The sequence below is a fragment of the Ursus americanus genome, chromosome 25, assembly GCF_024610735.1.
Source record: "Ursus americanus isolate L20-20 chromosome 25, mUrsAme1.1.p, whole genome shotgun sequence".
Lineage (NCBI taxonomy): Eukaryota > Metazoa > Chordata > Mammalia > Carnivora > Ursidae > Ursus > Ursus americanus.
The window spans coordinates 9,917,756-9,927,315 of NC_142151.1; positions in this window are offsets into that span (position 1 = coordinate 9,917,756).

Genomic DNA, 9,560 nt, shown 5'->3' on the forward strand with positions numbered 1-9,560 from the left:
CCCAACAGCCCAAATGATACTGCTGCTTGCACTTATGCTTATGTCGAGCTCTGTTAGTTCCCTTTATGTATCCTCTCGTCAAATTATACCCCTTCGTTCCGGCCAGAAATAAGAAAACTGGCCCATTGCTGACCCACATGCCTCTTTGGTTGGTTTTGGTTTGATTTGGTTTCATTTTGTGCAATTCTAATCATTTCTAAGTATATAATTCAGTGGCATTAATTATATTCACAGTGTTGTGCAACCATCACCACTGTTTCCAAAACATTTTCATCACCCCAAAAAGAAACTTCATACCCGTTTTTTTAATTAGTTTTTTTAAAGATTTTATTTATTTATTTGACAGAGATAGAGACAGCCAGCGAGAGAGGGAACACAAGCAGGGGGAGTGGGAGAGGAAGAAGCAGGCTCATAGCAGAGGAGCCTGATGTGGGGCTCGATCCCATAACGCCGGGATCACGCCCTGAGCCGAAGGCAGACGCTTAACTGCTGTGCCACCCAGGCGCCCCAAAACTTCATACCCATTAAGCAATAACTCACCATTCCCTCCTTGTACATCCTGGTAACCTCTGATCTACTTTCTTAATTTGCCTACTCTAGATAGTCCATGTAAGTGAAAAGCATACAACATTCGTCCAGTCGTGTTTGGCTTATTTCACTTTGTATGTTTCCAAGATTAATGTTATAGCATGTGTCAGAACTTCATCCCTTTTTATGGTTAATACATTTAGAATGTTCCGTTGTGTGTCTATAGCACATTTTACTTACCCATGCATCTGGACACTTGGGTTGTTTCCACCTTTCGGATATTGTGCATCGTGGCACAATGAAGAGTTGCATACAGCATGAGTCCTTGTTTTCAAAACGAGAAGTAGAGTCGCCTTCTGAATGACAACTCCTCTGAATGACATAGACATAGGCACTCACACACACACACACACACAAATTCTGGCCGAGGGGCACCTGACTGGCTCAGTCAGTACAGTGTGCGACTCTTGATGTGGGTGAGGATTGTGAGTTCGAGAACCACATTGGGTGTAGACATAGGAAAAAACATCTTAAAAAAAAAATTCTGGCTGAAACTCTGATTATCGCTTTAAAAGACCCAGTGGCTCCTTACATAAGGGCCCTCCTTTCTGCTCAGCCTCTGGCTGGGGAGAGATTTTCATTCTACTTTTCATGAGCCTGGTCAATGGCGGAGAAGGAGAAAAGCTCCACCTGACATCTGGACCCAAGCCAGCCGTTCTTCCATACTGTCCATGCGGTACTGTCACGCTGGTAAAACCAACCCTGCGGAACCGTAATCGGGTTGACCATAGCAGCTCAGGAACCTTTATCAGAACTACAGAGAAGGATTTTCCCCCTGTATTACTGCATCATGAGGCACCACTGAGAAATGAAATGCTGCACATGGCGAACCATACAGGAATAGGGGGTGTGGGAGAGAGTATAGGAAGGTGGTCATGGGGATACCTGGCTGGTTCAGTTGGTGGAGCATATGACTCTTGATCTCCAGTCTGGGATGTAAGTTCGAGCCCCACATTGGGTGTGGAGATTAATTTTAAAAACGTGGCTGTGGAATCAATTCCTCCCAGTTGGTTTTTGAGGCAGAATTATCTGTGGATATTTACTTCATCTATAATGTAGATTTTATATGGTGTTGGCAAAATCTATGAACACAACATAAGTACATTCTTGTATATCTCCTGTTTGAAAATCTTTTCAGTGCATAGACTGTATAAAGAAGATTTTCTCCAATAGATGTAAAAGTTTTAAGTACTTATTGCGTGAAAATGAAGGTTCTGGAAAGAAATAACGTTTTGATGTTCTGCTTTGAGGGCAGTTTAAAAAGTGCTCTTGTAAGTTATGAACGCAGTCTTGGAAAACACTCATTCAATTAATATTTATTGAAGGCCTACTATGAGCATAAGGCTGAGCTTTGAAGGGGAACAATGATGCATACTGCGGTTCTTCAAGGAATTCATAATTTTGTTTAAAGCTTTAAAAATAGACAAAATACTGAAATGACAATATAAAAGAATTAAATATCAACGAAAGACAAATCTAAAAATTACAGAATCAGCGGCACCTGGGTGATTTAGTTGTTTGGGTCCTGCTCTTGGTTGGCTCTGGTGGTGATCTGAGGGTCATGGGATCTGGCCCTGCATTGGGCTTGGCACTCCACGTGGAGCTTGCTTGTCCCTCTCCCTCTGCTCCTCCCCACTGTCTCTCTCTTTCTGTCTCTCTCTCAAATAAATAAACTTAAAAAAATAATTTAAAAATTACAGAATGAGGGGCGCCTGGGTGGCTCAGTCGTTAAGCATCTGCCTTCGGCTCAGGGTGTGATCCCATGCTCCTGGGATCGAGCCCCACATCGGGCTCCCTGCTTTGCTGGGAGCCTGCTTCTTCCTCTCCCACTCCCCCTGCTTGTGTTCCCTCTCTCGCTGGCTGTCTCTCTCTTTCAAATAAATCAATAAAATCTTTTAAAAAAATAAAAATAAAAAATAAAATAAAATAAATAAAAATTACAGAATGATAATTTCTCAGAGTTCAAGAACCTTAGTGTATATCTAGCTCTGTGCTTCTCAAAGTGACATGTGCATATTTGGAAATACACTTAAATAGGAATGCATGACGGTATATCAGATCTAAACTAAAGGGTAAATATGTCATGCTACCCTAGAACATAAAAGTTTTCCAAAGATTGGGGGAAACAGCATTTTTATTTATTTTATTTATTTATTTTCATTTCATTTCATTTTTTATTTTATTTTTACAGGCCCCACTCGGGAAAGAATGCACCAAATACCCTTTGCATTTTTTTTTAAAGATTTTATTTATTTATTAGACAGAGATAGAGACAGCCAGCGAGAGAGGGAACACAAGCAGGGGGAGTGGGAGAGGAAGAAGCAGGCTCATAGCGGAGGAGCCTGACGTGGGGCTCGATCCCAGAACTCCGGGATCACGCCCTGAGCCGAAGGCAGATGCTTAGCCGCTGTGCCACCCAGGCGCCCCCCTTTGCATTTTTTTAAGCAAATGACAAAGATGTAGTTTACCAGCTTTACTTTTTTAATCCTAAGCTTAACGTTACGCATTTAAACAATTGTCAAAACTTCCTAGGTTGCCAGCAGTCATAAACAACTAGAAAAACGTCCTCAGTATACACTAATGAGAAATGTATTACCATTAATGCATTAATATCTCTCACTACTGAATAGCAAAAAAAAATATTTTTGTGGAAGATTCATCCTGGCAATGTTAACTTCAAAGGGTATGAAAGAATCCTGGCCCCCTTGGAGTAAGCAAAGATTATTTAAAGTAGAATATAATATGCACATTCATTTTCCTTAGATTTATGACTTTTCCCCAATATCCTCTCCTACATTTATGACTTTTCCCCGTATCCTCTCCCACCCTCGTATAAAAAGTAAAGGTTCTCAAAACATGGACGATTGCAGTGATTCTCCCTTGTACGTAGGGTCAGCCTACACCTGGCGGGCACACAAGTATGGCTGCTAATACAGCATCATGTAAATGTCAAGAATAAAAACATAGATTCCAGGGAAATATCAGCCTATCGTGGGTTGTTTGGGATTATATCCTCAGATCATCAGCATTTATTTTACTTTTTTTTGTTAAGATCTTATTTAATCAAAAGAGGGAGAGAGAGTGCGCAAGTGCGCAGAGGGGGAGAAGCAGACTCCCCGCTGAGCAGGAAGCCCGACTAGGGCTCGATCCCAGGACCCCAAGACCATGACCTGAGCCAAAGGCAGATGCTTAACAGACAGAGCCACCCAGGTGCCCCCCAGTTTACTCTTTTATAGGGGGAAATTTGAGGAACAATGGTTCTCTAATTCTCCATAGAAAGCATGAATCCCAAAGCATCCCCAAACCGTGTCTCCTAACCTCTTGGATAATTCCAGTAACAGGACATGCATCACCCACTTAATGCCACAAGCTCAGGTTGCTACTGTGTGTGAATGTGAAAGCATGGTATTTGGAATATGTGGAATATGCCTGATAAAAACGTAACCATCCTCTCTCCAGGTAACAGAAGCCCCATGAGCAAAGGCAGGGACTGTGTGGATGTGCTTTTATCTGTTTTAGCAACAGTGAGTAGCTTAGTTTGGTTTGAGTGATGGTTCATAACAAAACGATGATGACAGATAAAATTGAGATGTTAGTCATATTTCATGTAAGCTTTTTTTTTTAATTTTATCTTTTTGCGAGAGAGATGAAGGGAAAGGGAGGGAGGGAGAGAGAGAGAGAAGCAGACTCCCCGTTGAGCAGGAAGCCTGACCTGGGGCTCGATCCCTGGATCTCAATCCTTGGATCCTGGGATCACGACCCAAGCTGAAGATAGACGCTTAACCAACCGAGTCACCCAGGCGCCCCTTCTGTAAGCTTCTTATGGAAAGCTTTTGAACAAAGTAGAGAGTTCTATACCTTGCACAATGGCTATAAATAAAAAGCTATGGAAAAGGCATGATTTGTCCAGCATAAGAAAATAATTCCCCCCCCGCCCCCGGAAGTTGTAGTCCTTGTTTCCCTTTCTTTGAAAGGAAGGAAAATTACCTCTCTTATAATTGAAATAGCATTTTTCATTCCTGGGCATTTGGAGTTGGTGCAATTAAAGAAACCATTTTTGTGAGGTTTCATTTTGCTATTTTTAAAACTTATTTTCCTTACTAATTACCCTCTCCCCTCACCAACTTCTCTTGAAAAACCACAGGACAACCTGGTTAGTTTATTTTTAACAAAAACAACATGACTTGGAAATTATGCCTCTGGTGGCTGAGTGAAGTTTTGGACATCTGGACTTCACCACTGCCGGTCTTCATCATGGGAAGCCCAAGGTGAGGTTTCACTCTGGCCAGCCTGTGAGGCCAAAAGGCCCCCTGGGAATCCTCCAGGGCACACATTCCTGGGTCTGTGAGCCAAGATGCTCCGATAATGACTCCCCAGGCTGCTATTTTTGGACACCAGGTAGGTTGTTCAATATGATACTGTCTTGTTTTTGAAAAAGCCCAAAAAGGGATCCGTGTGGGTGAAGTGTGGTTTTTGGAGTGCTTTAACTTCTGCATTTCCTGATTTTTGTTTTTCTCAGTTGGCTGCCAGACACATTACTGAATTTCTCTGGGGTATGAACAAGTTGAGGGACAGACCTTTAAACACATACAGGAATTACTCACTCAGCCTCTGCTGTGCAGCTGCCCAGGTCTCACTGAGGTTGAGAGAACAAACAAGTATTCATCAAAAGCCAAGGGCTGGGCAAAGGGCTGAAGAAGAAGTTATTTTCGATGGGAAAAGTTACGACGAAAGAAGCTTCATTGATCATGCACATAATGAAAAATAGTAGAGAGTAGTGGGAAAAGTTAGGTTTTGAAATTAAGCACATTGAGTTGAATCGTCTCCACCACTTCCTAGCAGAGTGTCTGCGTGTGTCTGTTTCAGTTTCCCCATGTGTCAAATGTGAAGAAAAAAAATAGTAATAACAGCTAACCTTTGTTGTGCACATACTTAATGCCGGCTTCTGTTCCAACCATGTTGCATGTGTTAAGTATAAGAGTGGAGACTATTGTCCCAGTTTTCAGACATGAACGCTGAAGCTCAGATTTGAAACAACTGTCTTGGCAGGATCGTTAAAGATAATGTAAGCAAGGGACTGTGCATGTTGCCTGGTGCATGGCGGGTATTCTATGAAGAACTGGTTTTATAAAATATCTTATAGAACTGATCCATTTAGAAGGCCAGATTGTAAAAAGATCAGCCAACCGTGACCATCAGCACGTTATGGGAGCACATGATCTTCTAATGAGTAATAAAATGTGAGTGAGGAGTTTTGAGGTTCTCACACTTCAGTGTGAGTGAGTGTATAAAATTGCAGATTCCAGTCTTTAATCCCCAGAGAGTTTATTCAGTAAGTCTGGAATGCAGCCCAGGTTCTCTGCCTTTCTGACAAGCAGCCGTTCATTCCAAAGCAGGTGGTCCGGTTGGAACCTAACTTTGAAAAATATTGGCCTAGCGGAGCTCAAATCTCTCCCAGCTCTAAAATTCCGTGTTTGTATGACTTCGCTCTAAAATTCCGTGTTTGTTTGACATCATATAGTTTTGAAAAATGGGCGAGTGTTTGCTTCATTGCTTTTTAGCCAGTTGAAGTGCCAGGGGAAATTAGAGACGCTCCAAATAACAGGAGATCTTTTCTCTTTCTGTGGGAAGGTTCATTCCAAAGACCAAATTCCATGTTATTTGTTTGCTCAGTGATGTAATACAAGGAACGATGATTTCAATCTTGACAAAACAGCTCTGACATGGATAAGGGACAGTTCCTAAAGAAAGTATAGCATCTTAGAATTGCCATTCTATTTCTCTCTAAATAGTCCTGAACAGTTGAAACCAAATCACCCTCTGCTCTAAGGAAGTCCTAGCACCATATTGGCAAGTTCTTCCTCTGTTTTTGTAGAGTCTGTGCTGATGATTGCCTTTCTTCTCAATAATTGTTCTGTCACTAATAATTAAATCACACGCTCTTGGTTTTATTATATTCAGTATTCTTTTTTTTTTAAGATTTATTTATTTATTTATTTGACACAGAGAGAGAGACAGCCAGTGAAAGAGGGAACACAAGCAGGGGGAGTGGGAGAGGAAGAAGCAGGCTCATAGCGGAGGAACCTGATGTGGGGCTCGATCCCATAAACGCCAGGATCACGCCCTGAGCTGAAGGCAGACTCTTAACGATTGTGCCACCCAGGCGCCCCTATATTCAGTATTCTTGATGAGATTTGAGAAACAACTGCTTGATATCAGCCACTCCAAATTGTGTGTAGCCTGGTTTCCTCCTCCCCCACAATCCTCACATCTTTCCTCCTCTTCCACTCACACATCCGTTGGCTAAAAGTACCAACAAAGATCTCTTCCCTTTATCAGAGGGAGACTGGAAGAGCCAACTGTATCAGTAATAGTAGGAAAAAACACCACTAACGCATCCAGTACACTCAGCATTTTGGTTAATGTATTCAGCATGGTCCCGTCTCCCACACGTCTGGTTACTTGGACCTCCATCCATAGGCTCCATAGAGGACGTATGGCTACAGCACATGAAGAAGTAAAGTCAAAATTCTCCCGATTGAGACAGTTATCTTGGATATGCTCTGTAACTAGTTGTTTATGCCACCCAAAAATAACCTTTTTAAAAAAATTTTAGTTATTTATTTGAGAGAGAAGGAGAGTGCCTGCGTGCAAGCAGGCAGAAGAACAGAGGGGAGGGAGAGGGACAAGCACACTGTGCTGAGCTCAGAGCCTGACATGGGGCTTGAACTCAGGACCCTAAGATCAGGACCTGCGCTGAAACCAAGAGTAGGACACTTAACCGACTGAGCCACCCAGGCACCCCTTCATACAGATCGTCTTTTCTTTTTTTTAATGTTTTTTTATTATATTATGTTAGTCACCATACAGTACATCCCTGGTTTCCGATGTAAAGTTCGATGATTCATTACATACAGATCGTCTTAACAAGCATGATTATGGCAGACACAAAAGGTCACAGAGTGTATGATTCCATTTATATTAAATATACAGAATAAGTGAATCCTGAGAGGCAGAAAGCAGATCGGTGGTTTCCCAGGGGCTGGAGGAAGGAGGAATAGGGCGTAACTGCGTAATGGATACAGAGTTTTCTTCTGGGGGATAAATTTTGGAAGTAGTGGGGCACCTGGTTGGCTCAGTCAGAAGAACATGTGGGGGCTCCTGGATGGCTCAGTCGTTAAGCATCTGCCTTCGGCTCAGGGCGTGATCCCGGCGTTATGGGATCGAGCCCCACATCAGGCTCCTCCGCTGGGAGACTGCTTCTTCCTCTCCCACTCCCCTGCTTGTGTTCCCTCTCTCGCTGGCTGTCTCTCTCTCTGTCAAATAAATAAATAAAATCTTAAAAAAAAAAAAAAAAAAAAGAACATGTGAGTCCTGATCTTGGGGACGTGGAGTATAGAGGTTACTTAAATGAATAAACTTAAAAAAAAAGTTTTGAAAGTAGATACAGAGAATGTACTCTTTAAGATGGTTTTTGTTAAGTGAATTTCAAAAATTCTTGATTAATTCAGAGACTTCAGGGACTCAACAGCCAGAAAAAGGAGAGTGATGACAGCGCTATTCTCTCTTCATGCATGATGTTAGCAGTTAGTATGTATACGTGGAGGAGAAAGTCCAGAAGTGAGGAAAACAAAGGGGATACGCACCCTGGGACAGAGGACAGGACTAGGAATGGGAATGGGAAGGAAGAACTCAGATACAAATGGCACATTCACTTTAGGGAGTAGGTGCTAAAGGAGAGCTGAAGGCTGTGGGCACGGCTGTACAAATGAAGGGCCTCTTTATTTCTGAACAGGAGGAAACACAATGAATTTATAGTATAAATTAAATCATTGCTTTATCTCTAATAAATTAAACGTGAAAAGAAAACAAGAAAATGTATGCCTCTGTAGGACACAAGAGGTGTTATTCAAAGCAAAAAGAAACAAGATGAGTAACAAAGAAGTGACTCTAATCTCATTGAGGGAAGGCACTGCGTCTTACCGGACTTTGTATCCGCCCCCCCCCCCCCCCCCCCGCACCGCACCGGGCCAGGCACAAACAGTCAAAAGTTGCTACTGACCTGTCAGCTCCTCTTCTATCCATCTAATTCACTTAGTCTTACAGTGGTCCTAGGCGTTTGGTATCACTGAGTTCTCCTGAGACACAAAGGTTAGGATCATAATGGCGGAGGTAGGATTTGCACCCAAGTGCTTTAGCTCCGGAGTTTGTGCTGTGAAACACTTGCTATATTTCCCAAAGGAATCAAACAATGAAAAGATGGACTGATCAGCAAACATATGGATTCTCTCTATCCTTCTGAGGAGAGGAAATAATATGGACCTCTTCGGCATTTCCCATGTTCTTTCTTCTTGCCAGATTCGTAGCCCTCAACCAATGGATGTCTGCAAAAAACTCCCGAGTCATCTAGCTCTTGGGTAGTCTGTGGCAGCGTATGACGGCAATCGACACCTGCTTTCAGCCTTAAATTTGAATATGGGAGCACACACCACATCCCTCACCAGGCAAAAAAGTGTTGGGCACCCTGAGATGAACAAGGAAACAAATAAGTAGGATTGTACCATCTAGTTCTAGTCTCAAATAAATACAACCTTCAATCTCTCCTGTAAAATTACTGACCTCTAGCAAAAACAGTTGTATACCTGTCTTGGGCAACAGTGATGTCTGAAGGTAGCCTTTGAGGGTATGCTAATCATGTGGAAAAAATCGCTGTTTTCCCACCAAGAACAGACTAATAGTAAATACGGTTATCTTCAGAATCTATTTTTTTTTCTTTAAGAAAACCGGATTTTTAATTCCAATTTTTGAAAAGCTTTAGACTCTCCTACGAACCTTTCACAACTCATTGCTGACTTTCGAACACCTTTGTCTTCAAATCTTCCTTTTGCAGTGGAACGAACGTTTTAGCATTAGTGAGTTCAGCCATGGTTCCATTGCGCTAAATTTTGTGAAGTCGGTGGCACCTCTCCACG